The sequence below is a fragment of the Amblyraja radiata genome, chromosome 3 (genome assembly GCF_010909765.2).
Source record: "Amblyraja radiata isolate CabotCenter1 chromosome 3, sAmbRad1.1.pri, whole genome shotgun sequence".
Classification (NCBI taxonomy): Eukaryota; Metazoa; Chordata; class Chondrichthyes; order Rajiformes; family Rajidae; genus Amblyraja; species Amblyraja radiata.
Window position 1 is genome coordinate 67583857 of NC_045958.1, and position 15402 is coordinate 67599258.

The following is a 15402-nucleotide window of genomic DNA, read 5'->3' on the forward strand; positions in this document are numbered from 1 at the left end:
ATTTAGTTTATGTGCTCTTACACAACTGCGCAGAACCAGGTATGAAAGATTATCTTATGTAAACACAGATCTTAAGTCTGAAGGTGACCATATACATCAGTACTGATCTGGTTATGAAAGCAAACATTTAATAGTCGTGAGTTCTTGGTAGTAAACTCATTTTCCTTAATATTTTTGATAGGTATCTAGAGTGGCTTTTTATGATTCAGGGAATTATTTACGCTCAGAAAGCATCTTTCTGTTGTAAATTTCTTTCCCGAGACCCATATCCAGGGATCCGGGTGAATTGTACACTCCCTCACACGATGGCAAACTCTCATACTTCTTGCTTGGCAATTTTATTTGATGGTTCACCAAGTACATCAGGTCAAACTGTATGAGTGACAGGGCTGGTTCCCGGCTGCAAATTGCAGAATTCAGCAAAAGCATTTCCACAAGCAACCTCAGAAACCCAACGTTAGAGAGAGAGAAAGAACAAATGGCTAGAGCTTTCACTCTTGCTCCTTATTCAGCGATACCTGACAAGTTTGTCGGCACCAGTTTGACCAAGTCTTATTGTCACCAGGTTTGTGAAGTTTGTAGCTGCCCATCATTGACATTCATCCCTAAAAGATGTCTCCTTGAGCCAGGTTGGGGTAGCAGATTATGCCGACTTAACTGCAAGGGAGAGAGTAAAAGAGGCAGAAGCATTTCTTTCAGAGGTTTGAGGTGATTTATTTGCCAGTTGCTGAGATGTTGGAACCATGTTTCTCCAGAACAGTTCCTCATTGCCCTTATGCACACATCGCTTCTGATGACAAAACATCCACCATCAGTTGCAGGAGAGATAGTGAGCAAGAAACAACAACCAGTTCTCTCCCAGTCCAGCTGTATCTTTGTATGGAATAAAATTAATGTTTTTTGATGATTTGTCTCATCACACCACACTTAAGAGTTCATTAAACCTGAACCAGGATGCTTAACATAAATAAACAGAACGGAGAGCCCATGGCACTATTGCCATGAACTGGGGAGTTATCTCTGCCATTGTAAACAATATTTATTAGCATTCATCACTATTAAAACGAATGACCCGATAATGACCGCATTGCCCCTTGTGAGAGCTTTCTGCGGAAAATTTGACTCTCAACCATTCTACATCAATGACTACCTTTCAGAATTATTGCACTGGCTATAAAGCATTTTGCAAGGTCATAAAAAAAAGAGTCTGAAACACACTATTTGATAGTTTTCTCATTCATGAATTTTTAAAATTTATATCTCAAAACTCAAACATTTATTTTATACGTGCGAATCCTTCCACTTCACATAAAGTCAGAGGTAAACATGAATACAACACATGGAGATTAACATTGTAGTTCAGCGTTAGAAGTCAATAGCCACATTAATGGCACCAGAAAGATCAATATTCTGTTGTTTTTATTATAGATTGATACATTGATTCCGCCTGAATTCAATACTCCCGCAGAGCAGATGAAAATTGAAAGAAGGCCATTAGACTCTAAATATAAAAGCGCTTTTGTAAAAGAAAATGGAAGCGGCTTTTGCAGAGGGTCATGAGGAACTGATAAAGTGAGATTATGCTACAGTCATAGTTGCTCATTCTATTTCAGAGATACAGGATGGTCAGTATCTGGCGCAATACTGAATACTGAATGTCTGGTGCCAGTATGCAACCAGAGGCCAGCTTACTCATTAATTCCAGGCACGGTCAATGTCAGAAATTCCAATCTTTATCCACATTATGAAGAGCAATTTAATGTTTTCAATCTACTAAAGCCAGCTGCCCAATTTAAGAGATTTTATTGAATGGATTTAAGGGCATATTTATACCACAACTGTCAGTGCAAAGCAGTCTCACTTCACACTGACACTGCAGTTATTATGCAATTGCTGGCTAAATCCAGAGCCAAAGCCTAGATTCACATGGGAGCAACTCCCAGCAGGAAGCAGTATAATTCCTGCAAATCTCAGGCCTTGGACCTCACAAGGTTCTCAATGGTGTAAAAAGCCCTGACTTCAGACTGACAGCACATGGCAGGCGAATGCACTTTCAGTAGGTTGGACTGGAGAATGTCAATAAACTCTCATTACACTGCACACACACATTGTTGCTTGTATTTTAATATTTCGACATGGAGGGCTTAAAGGTTACAACAGAGTACGATGTCATATCTACACTGTTTAAAATAAAAGGCAATCATTCCACCTTCTATTGGGTTAGACAGAGCAGACAAATATTGAACGTCTATTTGTTCTGTGCCATTACACATGGTCGATATATAATCATGTTTGATTACACGTTAAAACTTGCAAGCATTGATTGGAAAATATAGCTGAACATCAAGCAATCCAAGCGCAATCAGAAAATAGGAACATTCATTGGACAAAGGCAATTTGATTTTTTCAAAGCCCATTCCTCTTTCACCCATTCTCTCCCGTTACCCTCTCACTTCAGGATTATTACTCGATTATTACTCTGGAAAGACACAAAGTTCTGCAGTAACTCAGCGGGTCGGGCAGCATCCCTGGACAACATGGATAGGTGCCATTTCGGGTTGGGACCCTTCTTCAGGCTAAAATGTCATTGCTCCAGTATTTTGTGTTTTTCCTTGGTAAACCAGCATCTGCAGGTCCTTGTTTCTACAGGGTTATTACTCTGTTAAACGTCTTCTCATTTTCCTCCTCAGTGTTCATCCACTCTCACTACTACTTCATGCCAACTTAGTATATCTGTACTCGCCCAGTGGCGAGTGTAGGAATACTACATTTCTATAGTTATTTGTCTGGAAATAATACTTCTCCTTTCATAGTTTACACTAAGTCAAGTCAAGTCAAGTTTATTCGTCACATACACATACGAGATGTGCAGTGAAATGAAAAGTGGCAATGCTCGCTGACTTTGTGCAAAAAGATAAACAAACAAACAAACAACCAAACAAACTACAAACAGAATGGAATAGAATCACATATTCTTTTACATATTAAATATTGTGGGCGGAAGGAAAAAGGGAAAAAAACAGCAATTTAAAAAAAAGCTGTAGAGTGGTACAGTAAAAGTTAGTCCCTGGTGAGATAGGAGTTTACAGTCCTAATGGCTCCTTCTCAACCTCTCCGTTCTCACAGCATGGCAACGGAGGCGTTTGCCTGATCATAGCAGCTGGAACAGTCCGTTGCAGGGGTGGAAGGGGTCTCCCATGATTTTACTGGCTCTGGAGTTGCACCTCCTGATGTATAGTTCCTGCAGGGGGGTGAGTGAAGTTCCCATAGTGCGTTCGGCCGAACCCACTACTCTCTGCAGAGCCTTCTTGTCCTGGGCAGAGCAATTCCCAAACCAGATGGTAATATTTCCGGACAAGATGCTTTCCACAGCCGCTGAGTAGAAGCACTGGAGGATCCTCAGAGACACTCTGAATTTCCTCAATTGCCTGAGGTGGTAAAGGCACTGCCTTGCCTTACTCACGAGTGCTGCGGCGTGTGATGTCCATGTCATATCCTCAGATATGTGGACTCCCAGATATTTAAAACAGCTCCCCCTATCCACAGTATCCCCATTTATCCTCAATGGTGTGTACGTCCTCGGATGATGTGCCCTCCTAAAGTCCACGATCAGCTCCTTAGTTTTTTTGATGTTCAAGAGGAGGCTATTGTCCTGACACCAGAGTGCCAGATCAGCCACCTCCTCCCGGTAGGCCTTCTCATCGATGTCTGAGATCAGGCCCACCACCACAGTGTCATCAGCAAACTTGATTATTGAGTTGGAGCTGAACCTAGCCACACAGTCATGTGTGTACAGGGAGTACAATAGGGGGCTGAGGACGCAACCCTGGGGCGATCCTGTGCTCAGGGTGAGGGACTTCGATGTATTCCCTCCCATCTTGACTAACATTTTAATGGATGAAAGTGTGTTGGGTTGAACCTTAAGTCCAGCTTTGTTCAGAGAGACCTTGGTCCAGAGTCACTTCAAGAACTGACGTGCGGCGGAGAGGCACGCACTGTGGACGATCTCCGCAGAGGCACAGATGTGGCACTGGCTGTGTCAAAGCGATGGCAGAACATTGTCTGACACATAAGCAAACTTCAATAATGACTGCAGGTGCATACGTTGTGCTGCAGAGATAACGGCAACCCCTATATCAAAAGTCACACTGGTGTCTAGATGGCTTAGTTTAGTTTAGTTTAGTTTAGAGATGTAGCGTGAAAACAGTGCCTTTGGCACACTGAGTCCATGCTGCCTAGTGATCCCCCATACACTAGCTCTGTCCTACACCCGAGGGTCATTTTACAGAAGCCAATTAACCTACAACCCTGCACGTCTTTGAAATGTGGGAGAAAACCGGAGAACGCGGAGAAAACCCACATGGTTATAGGGAGAACATACAAGCTCTGTACAGACAGCACCCGTACTCAGGATCAACCCTCTAGCCTTGTAAAGCCGCTACTCTAACGCTGTGCCACTTGTTGACTCTTTTCCAGCTGATTTAATTTGCCCCTTCACCTCTGCATTATAAAAGTACCAATCAGTCTGATGAGGAACGGGCTGCAGTCTTCTGCTATGGTGGCGCATACTTCGAGCTTTCCACTCCAACTGTTTCTCCTCCACTCCTTCAATTTCTACTCATTAGGATAATAGTTGAATCTGTTGTTCCTTCAGATGATGTTAAGAACTTTGACCTGGGGAGCGGGAGCCGTGGAAAATATCAAGTCTGCCAAGTCAGATGGCACCTTGGCTACAGATGGCAAGGGACTCAGTTAGAAGATGTGAAACACATTGCTCTCCTACTCCTTAAGTATCAGTTAGTCAAACCTTGTGACTACTTGGAACTTTAAGCCATGCTTTTCACAAATCTTTGTGCATACGTCTACACTATCCATAACTGGTATATGTCCATGAAATTATATTTTCCACACATGCATAGTACTATGAATAAGTAGCAGACAGTTTGATGGGCATGCCTTAAATGTAACAGAAATTCTCAAGGCAGTTAGCACACAATTATTGATGTTTTGGCTATAAACAGATGTAAATCAGTTTTGCTAAACTCCCCTTTGAAAGAGACAGAAAAATGTCATCCTTGGTTGTGTTTCTCCAGGAAATGAAGGATTATTTTAACTCCAACAAACATTACAAATCATTCAGCATCATGTAATTGGTAGCCATTCCTGCAGGAAGAGCACAGCATACCATCCCTACATGAGCAAGGCCAGGTAGTTGAACAAAGTAGAAGATCTCAATATACCATTGAGGATGAAGGACTCTGTAAATGTCCAAGGTGGGAGAACAGAGAGAGGGCTGATGTGCATTTTGCTCAGCCAATTATTTGTTTTTCTGACACCTGTGAATTTTGACTTCCACAAAATCTATCAAATTCATAAAGCTGTAACAACTGGATTCGTAGATATTTGGATTCAACCAAAATCTTTGCAATCGCTTTATGTTCTGATCTCCGTTGTAGAAAACCATTGAAATAGACCTTCAATATTTCAATCAATACTCCCCCTTACACCCACACTGCGTCTCAAAGAAGAGTTTAGACCAGTCAGTCTAACGTCGGTAGTTACAGACCAGTTACTCTAACATCGGTAGTGGGGAAACTGCTAGAATCAGTTATTAAAGATGGGATAGCAGCACATTTGGAAAGTGGTGAAATCATTGGACCAAGTCAGTATGGATTTATGAAAGGTAAATCATGTCTGACGAATCTTATAGAATTTTTCGAGGATGTAACTAGTAGAGTGGATAAGGGAGAACCAGTGGATGTGTTATATCTGGACTTTCAGAAGGCTTTCGACAAGGTCCCACATAAGAGATTAGTATACAAACTTAAAGCACACGGTATTGGGGGTTCAGTATTGATGTGGATAGAGAACTGGCTGGCAGACAGGAAGCAAAGAGTAGGAGTAAACGGGTCCTCTTCACAATGGCAGGCAGTGACTAGTGGGGAACCGCAAGGCTCAGTGCTGGGACCACAGCTATTTACGATATATATTAATGATTTGGACGAGGGAATTGAATGCAACATCTCCAAATTTGCGGATGACACGAAGCTGGGGGGCAGTGTTAGCTGTGTGGAGGATGCTAGGAGGCTGCAAGATGACTTGGATAGGCTGGGTGAGTGGGCAAATGCATGGCAGATGCAGTGTATTGTGGATAAATGTGAGGTTATCCACATTGGTGGCGAAAACAGGAAAATAGACTATTATCTGAATGGTGGCCGATTAGGAAAGGGGGAGATGCAACGAGACCTGGGTGTCATGGTACACCAGTCAATAAAAGTAGGCATGCAGGTGTAGCAGGCAGTGAAGAAGGCGAACGGTATGTTAGCATTCATAGCAAAAGGATTTGAGTATAGGAGCAGGGAGGTTCTACTGCAGTTGTACAGGGTCTTGGTGAGACCACACCTGGAGTATTGCGTACAGTTTTGGTCTCCTAATCTGAGGAAGGACATTCTTGCCATAGAGGGAGTACAGGGAAGGTTCACCAGACTGATTTCTGGGATGTCAGGACTTTCATATGAAGAAAGACTGGATAGACTCGGTTTGTACTCGCTAGAATTTAGAAGATTGAGGGGGGATCTTATAGAACTTACAAAATTCTTAAGGGGTTGGACAGGCTAGATGCAGGAAGATTGTTCCAGATGTTGGGGAAGCCAGAACAAGGGGGTCACAGATTAAGGATTTGGGGGAAATCTTGTAGGACCGAGATGAGGAAAACATTTTTCACACAGAGAGTGGTGAATCTCTGGAATTCTCTGCCACAGAAGGTAGTTGAGGCCAGTTCATTGGCTATATTTAAGAGGGAGTTAGATGTGGCCCTTGTGGCTAAAGGGATCAGGGGGTATGGAGAGAAGGCAGGTACAGGATACTGAGTTGGATGATCAGCCATGATCATATTGAATGGCGGTGCAGGCTCGAAGGGCTGAATGGCCTACTCCTGCACCTATTTTCTATGTTTCTATGTAAGAGTTAGTTTGCAGAATAGCATTTCCACAGTAACAATGGTATGGTCAATGCATGCTGTTACAACTAACAAATGAAATAAAGAAACAACAATTTAACGAGAGAAGGAATTGGAATTTATGTTTTCTTACCTAAAATATCACTCCACCGGTATTTCTGATTTTCCACATTGTGCAATGCTGATTTAACTGTCGTTTCCCACCTGGAATGGAATTCAGATTGTGATGTTCTAACAGTTTCAAACTGTATCAAAACACAGATACAGTGACCAGAGACATGATAGGTAGTCCAGGCTGATATCAGGTTGCTCAGCCAGAGGGGGGCTCATGTGAAATTTAGTGTAAGTTTAAAAGGAAAATTGCAAAACTAAAAGGGGAAACCCGATATAGGCATATCAGAATCAGAATCAGAATAGTTCATTGTCATTTGAACATAAGTTCAAATGAAATTACGTTTCTGCAGTCATAACACAAACAAAAAAAACAAAACACACAATTACACAATTCCACACAAACATCCATCATAGTGAATCCCCAAACACCTCCTCACTGTGATGGAAGGCAAAAGTCTTATCTCTTCTCCGTTCTCTGTGCCCATTCCTCTCCCGCAGTCAAGCAGCCAAACTGCTGCATCGAGCCGATCGAGGCTCCTGATGTTAGATGTTAGAGCCCCCCCGGCGGGCGATGGTAAGTCCCGCGGCCGTTTAAACCGCGCCGGGCGATATAAGGCCCCCGCTCCAGGTCGATTTAAACCCCTCGATTCGGGCGGGTGATGTTTGCCGTTGCGGGAGCTCCGAAAAGCGGTCTCCCACCAGGGACCCGCAAGCTCCCGATGTTACCGTCCACAGGGCCTGCAGCCGAAGCCTCCGAGCTCCGAAGTCAGGTCGCAGCCGCGCGCCACCACAGCGCTCCGCACTCCGAAGTCAGCCAGCTCCGCAATGGTGAGTCCGCAGGCTCCGCGACTGGAGCCCCAGGTCAATTCCGGTTGGAGGCCGCAGGCTCCACGATGTTAGGCCCAACGACAACGGAGACTCGACAAGGAAAAAGCCGGGTCCCCGTACAGGGAAGAGATTAAAAAGTTCCCCCCCCCCTTCCCCGCCCCCCACATATACAGCTAAAAAATATATAAAAACTAAAACCAAGCCATCCATGTAACAGGACAAAAAGAAAAGAAAGACAGATGGACTGTAGAGGCCGCTGCCGACAGGCGCCGCCATCTTGTCCAATAAAATTATGAGAGGCATGAATAGGATGGACAATCAGAACATTTCTCCCAGGATAGAAATGTTGAAAACTAGAGGGCATAGCTTTAAAGTGAGAGGGCAACGTTTAAATATGTGCAGGGCAAGTTATTTTAAGCAGAGAGTGGTGGGTGCTTGGAAACGTTGGCAGGTGTGGTGCAAGGCAGGGAGGGCTTGAAGGGTCGAATGGCCTACTCCTATATTCTTATATTGTTGTGTTGTTATGTTAACCGGTTTACAATGCTGCAGTCATCACTGAGTTCAATATCATACCAGTGGTAATCAATCATGAAGTTATCAGATCCCTTTATTTATTTTTTGATGTCAGAGCAGGAATTGAATGTATGGCCCCAAGCAAAATTTAGACAATGTAAACCATTTTCAAGAAATTAACAGATTCATAATTGTTAGTGCTCATAGATCCCTTCTTCAGACTGAAGACATAAAACATCGCCAATCTATGTTCTCCAGAGATTTTGCCTGAACCACTGAGTTACTCTAGTACATTGTGTTTACAGATGTTGGTTTACAAAAAGAGACACAATGTGCTGGAGTAACTCAGTGGTTCAGGCAAAATCTCTGGGGATCATGGATTGGCGATGTTTTATGTCTTCAGTCCTCCAGGTCAATGTATGCAGATGGGTTCAAGAGGAGTCATCCACACACACTGGCCCAAAAGGTAACCACTTGATTAGGTAGGTTCCAATCCTTCTCGGGAGTTTTGCCTCATTACACAATAACAAGAAGGAAAATGAGAAGGCCCAATTCATCATCCATTTTGGTAAGTTCTACTTTGTTTGAGTTGATTGGAGTCCTTGTTTCTCAAATCCTGAATTTAAAGGAAATTGAAAGAAATCTGTAGGAAAACTTTTATCAGATTTAAAAGAATAGGTGTTATCTTTGTGTTCTGACTCAGTAACTTTTTCTTTCAGTTTAACAAATCGGGAGCAATAGATAAAAGAAAAAATCTTAGCCAAAGAATAAACCCATCTGGATGTCAAATAAGATAGGCCTATCACAAATATGCACAATGACTAGTCTTTCATTTTGTTGCAAGAATCATTAGTTCAATGATCATGAGTGAAAGAAATGTGAATTCACAGAAACCCACATTTTCCAAGATCCTGACATGAATTTGCTTAAGTCAAATTCAGTTCATTTTGTAGGTATAACGCTTCACAATTTCTGTGCCGGGTTAATAAATGAAATCATCACTGTGTGGCCTCCCACTGTTCAGCCTGTCTGAGGTGGGTTATTAGCAAGTACGATCACAATAGGAATCTGCAATAAATGAGGAAAGGTTTGATTAAGCTGTACAAAAGGTACTGGCAAGCTGCACCGAGTGAAGTAGAACTATGTAGTTGAAGGAGATGGGTTAATTATTATAGATATTGAATTGCATGGTTAGAGCAAAAGTTCTAATATTGTTTTTGAGAATACGCCAGTCCTTCCTACCCTGTATTTGGTGTGTTTAATCAAAATTGGAGGAACAGCATCTCATATTTTGCTTGGGCAGCTTACAAACTAAGAGTATGATTATTGATTTCCCTAATTTCAAGGAATCTCCCCCAGGAGCGTGCGGTCAGGGGAGGCAGGGGAGGCAGAGCCTCACCTATCATACTCCCAATGAAAATAGCTGTTAAGAAAAGTAAAGAAAAATAACAATAAAATAAAATAAATATAAAGATTTTTCCACTGATCTGTGTTATAAATGTAATTTCTATATGAATCTAATCATTTTTTATAGTAAAAATTGCAAAATTTGAGCAGCTCTGCTGCAAATACAGGGAGAGATGAGAGGTGAGGCAACGACGAGCTGAGCCTCCCCTCTGATTGCGCAACCTCTCAGAAACTTCATGGAGCGCGGGCAATAAGCGTGTGCCTGTTACTATCTCTATGTATGTCACCAAAGTAATGTTTGTAAACCCCTTCATTACATGTCCTCACCTTCCATAGTCCAGGTAACGTATTTCACATATAAAGATATTTGATTTGTGCTCGCTGGTCTCATCATAAAACTGCAATGGAAAAGCTCCAGGGGAGGCAGCGATCACATCTGCCTCACATAGGGGCGTGTCTTGAGCCCAGTGGAGGAAGAGCGAGCGTCAATTACGTAGGCTCAGCCCACGTAGTTGACACAACCTCGCTCTCCCTCCACGTTAGCTAGCTTCAGCAGCGGCGGCGCAGTACTGCATTCCACCGCTGGTGGCGCTGACTTCCCAGCCGCGGGCGATGTTGACCCTTTGACCCGTTGACCTTAACATCACGGGGGTCGTCAGCCTTGAATCTCGGCCCAGCTCGGCCTGTAGACTTCGGAAGCCGCGGTCTCCGGTAGGGAAGTGGCTGATTCGGAGGCTCCGGGCCGTAGCGGCGACTGCAGAAGCCTCAATAGGCCCCGACCACGGGTGAACAGAGGAAGAGGCCTGTTCAATTTTGGTGCCTTCCCTCACAGTGGGAAACGTTGATTCTGCTGTGGGGTGATGTTTTTATGTTTAATGTTAAATTCTAAAGTGTTGTGTTTATCTTTTTTGTGTGCTGCATTGATAAGGCTAAATGATGTTAATAATATACGAAATATATTAAATGGATTTCTGGGCTAGATTAGAAACATAGAAAATAGGTGCAGGCGGAGGCCATTCGACCCTTCGAGCCAGCACCGCCATTCATTGTGATCATGGCTGATCATCCCCAATCAACAACCTGTATGCGTGTGTTGTAAAGAATGCTGATATGAAATATGAAACATACGGTTGCCTATCCAATAGTCATTGTGCAACCTGCCAATTGGATGGTGAATTTAAACTACCTCTATCAGGTTCATATGTGTGTAAATCTGGCTCTGATACTAGCCAGTGCCTCCCCAGCCATTGTCCTCACCGCACGTCACTGCTCTCCCCCCTCCCTCACCCTAGTCATTCTACCAGTACCACTGTCCGCATCCTTGTATCACCTCTTCCCCAGCAAACAATGGGCCATTATGTGCTCTACCCTTCCTTGGTCATCTGTTGCTAGCCTGCTTTGTTCTGGCCTTTTTCTACCTCCAGTTCTCATCCCTCTACTTTCAGTCTGAAGAAGGATCCTGTCCAGTGATGTTGCCTGAACCGTTGAGTTACTCCAGCACTTTGTGTTTAAATAATCAACTTGGGTTCAGGCATTGGAATTGCAATATATTTAAATTCAGCGTTATAAAACAGCAAAATATAATATGTTACTGGAATAATTAAGATTACTGCATCAGATGGGACCATTATGCTGTTCAGCAAAGAGAAGGCTACAATCACCTTTGTGTATTCTTTGATCTTCAATGATAAGGTAACAAAGTGTCTGCTTTCTTTGAATAATCCATCTTCAGTGTTCGATAAATAACAACTTTACAATTTGTAAGAGGAAGTCCATGTCGTGTTCAGGATTTATCAACACAGTATCCATATCCACTTGTGTAAGAAGGAACTGCAGATGCTAGTTTACACGGAAACATGGACACAAAATGCTGGAGTAACTCAGTGGCTCAGGCAGTATCTCTGGAGAAAAAGAATAGGTGGCATTTCGGGTCGACTGAGAGCCCACTCAGACTCTCATCGTCAGAGGCCAATCCACTTCAACTCGCAGTCTGAAGAAGGGTCGCAACCTGACATGACGCCTATTCCTTTCCTCCAGAGGTGCTGCCTGACCCATTGAGTTACTTCAGCAATTTGTGTCTATCTACTCATATCCACATGCTTTTTTTATCTTCTCTACTGATAACCATCACAATGATCCCACCTAAATGGCAGAATGAATCTTCACACAACCGCAACATTTCAAACTCTATTTATGCAGGGAACCATAATGGGCCTGTCCCACTTAGGCGATTTTTCAGCGGACTGCCGACGACTGTCAAGTTGCCGGCAGTCGCCTGAAAAACCAGGAACTGGAACGGCGACTGTCATAGTGGAACACACACACACACAAACACATCGCAAAGGCGGGGGCCAGGGAAAGCAGGGGAGCGCTGTCTGAAATTCACACGGTGCAAAGCCAAGCTGATGCAGACACTCACCGCGATGAACAGGAAGGTTAAGACGGCTAGCACAGTGTATGGTAAGTCCTTTAAAAGAGGGGGGAGGGAAAGGGGGGGAGAAGGGGGAGAGACGGGTGGGAACGAGTGGAGACAATTTTAAGAAGCCTGACAACTTTTAATAAGCCAGAGATACACAGCTGTGAAGTTTGGCAGGCTTTTAACATTACTGGTCAGTTATATTTGGTTCTGAAAACTCGTGCTCATGTTTTTTTCCCCCAATGAGCCAATGAAAATGCCCGGTCAGCAAAGGCGATTAACTAAAACTACCTATGACCACCTCGACTATGTATAACTACATGATGACCCCACTACAACTGCACCTACGACTACAGGATTATCGATTTTCTCCATGGCTACCAATTTTTGGTCGCAGAAAATGTTTCAACATGTTGAAAGATTTGCAGAGACCATAATGAGATCACGACTAGTTCCCAGAATGCGGGAACTCCTCGCGACCATGAAGGAGACTCACCAGAAACCACCAGCGAACATGTGGCAATCATGAGGTGAGCGCAAAGTCTCCTGCATTCGCCTAAAAAGTCACCTATGTGGGACAGGCCTTTGACTGAAACTTAGGAAATACGCACAGCAAGGAGATTGCTGATGGTCTTATACACAAGCCTTCATTATATTTAATTAGACTTCCATCAGCCCAAAACTTGTAATGTGATGGGGCCACTGAAATTGATGCTGGATTATATGGAGAGAGTGAGAGAGTGGCCATCAATGTTGCATTCTCTGTTCAATATTTCTTTCCCTTCTCCTTCTCTTCCTCCCATTCCTCCATGCCCTGCTCCACCATTGGCTGAGCTCACATCTTTGCAGGTTTTAAAGACCTGGACGACATAATGACACAATGGTAGAGTTGCTGCCTTACAGCACTAGAGACCTGGGTTCATTCCTGAACTTAGGTGTTGTCTGTATGGTGTTGGTATGCTCTTCCTGTGACCGCGTGGGTTTCGTCCGGGTGCTCTGGTTTCCCTTCACACTCCAAAGACATACAGGTTTGTGGGTTAATTGGCTTCAGTCAAATAATTGTAAATTGTCACTAATGTGTAGGATAGTGCTAGTGTATGGGGTGATCACTCATCAGCAAGGACTCAGTGGGTCGAAGGGCTGCTTCTGCACTGCATCTCTAACATCTAAAGTCTAAAGAACAGCATTTGCAGCATGGTCTAATTAATGAAGCAATCCATTGTGAATGCTTATAGTTTGCTTTATGACATTGTGGGTGCTGGGATGACACTTGTTGCAAGTTCATTCTTTCCTTTTGCCGGAGAGTTTGGACTGGATAGGTGGTGAGACATTTGCCCTTGACTGCAAGAAACCTCTGTTGGTCTGCTTTGTTGGCTGAAATATAGTAAGCACAATGACAAAATCAAAACATTGTGAATGCTACTTGGGTTTCAGGCAGCAAACGGATGAAATTGGAAACCCTCAATATGACTTGAGTACACTCAGTGGTATCCTGCACCATGAGAACTATTGCTGTTGTGGAGATTCCCTGAGGTCTGGCTTCTTCTCTTTCTTCTCCAAGTGATAAGAAGTTGAACTCCTCCTTCTCCGAGAGACTTTCCCAATGCTGCCACGTGTTATAATTGGTACTGATATTCCTCGCAATGTATCTCTAAACTAAATTAAACCCCCTCTTTCATTCCCACTTCTTCATTCTATATGTAGCTGAAATATCAATGTCTAGATTTTGAGGCTAGGTTATGGCTCACTGTGGTGGGGAGAATAGGGAGAGGGAATGCTGATCAACTGTAGCTCGTTCGTTGTCCATGTGTGCCAGAAAAGATCGGTGTGGAGACCAATGATGACATGTGTCGGAAAGAACTGCAGATGCTGGTTTAAATCGAAGGTTTATCAAAATCCTGGAGTAAAAGCCCTGTCCCACGGTATGAGTTCATTCCAAGAGCTCTCCCGAGTTTGCCCTGAATCGAACCCGGAGATTTACGGTAATGGCCACTCGTCGGTACTCGGGGCTCTCGTGGACATTTTTCAACATGTTGAAAAATCTTCACGAGTCTTCCCGTACTTACCTGCTGTTAGCAAGTCTTCCCGAGTACCTGCCTTTAGCATTACGAGCCGCTAAGAGACGTCCCCGAGCTCCGACATACCCACTCCGTTCATTCTCCGTGCTTACCACGAGTTTGCTTTTTTTTAAACTCGGGAGAGCTCTTGGAATGAACTCGTACCGTGGGACATGGCTATTACTCAGTGAGACAAGTAGCATCTCTGGAGAGAAGGAATGGATGACATTTTGGGTCGAGACCCTTCTTCAGACTTCAGTCACCCATTCCTTCTCTCCAGAGATGCTGCCTGTCCCACTGAGTTACTCCAGCATTTTGTGTCTACCAATGATGACATGCTCCATTGGTTCACTTTCGTTGCTGCTGTTGCAACCAAGATTAAATTTGAGTTTTCACCAGCAAGAAAAAAGACAGCTCTTTAGCTCTTTGTCTAGTTTGGGGATGTTCATATGTAGCATCTGGTCCAGCTATTGATTCTGTTGGACCAGCGATGAGACTCTTATGCTGTTGTCCCAATTAGATTTTCAATTTTCCTTACTTTTAAGCAAATGTTCAATGGTTCAATGGTTCTTTATTATGACATGTACCGAAATTATTTTGCATACAGTTCAATATATTTTAGACGTTCTAGGAGCAGATATGGCCATTAGGCCCATCAAGTCTACTGCCATTCTATCATGGCTGATCTATCTTTCCCTCTCAACACCATTCTCCTGCCTTCGCCCCATAACACCTGATCCTTATTAATCAAGTATCTATCAATCTCCACCTTAAAAATATCCAGTGACTTGGCCTCCACAGTAATCTGTGGCAATGAATTCCACAGATTAACCATCCTCTCAGTAAAGAAATTCCTTGTCAAAACTGGGTGCACATCAGTGCACAGAAATCTCAGAGCAATATCAACACCTAAACAATATGCGACCAGGTTGCATCACTTTATACTTTTTAAACAGGAATTAGTTATGTAAAAGAGATGAACAAAGAGAAATGCATTTCTCCACATTCGTCCATACCTAAAAAATAAGATGTAAATCACTTACCCTCAACATATCTAGGCTGCTGTAATGTGGTCACTTTGGCACTGATATTGAAAACAATATCAATAT

At 43.3% G+C, this 15402-nt stretch overlaps 1 long non-coding RNA gene across 1 annotated transcript; it reads left to right on the top strand.

Annotated features, from left to right (window-relative positions):
• Positions 1-712: 712 nt before the first annotated feature.
• Positions 713-15148, top strand: LOC116970682. Its single transcript, XR_004411260.1, has 3 exons — positions 713-723; positions 10076-10078; positions 14916-15148. It is a non-coding gene; the product is annotated as an uncharacterized LOC116970682 (long non-coding RNA).
• The last annotated feature ends 254 nt before the right edge of the window (positions 15149-15402 follow it).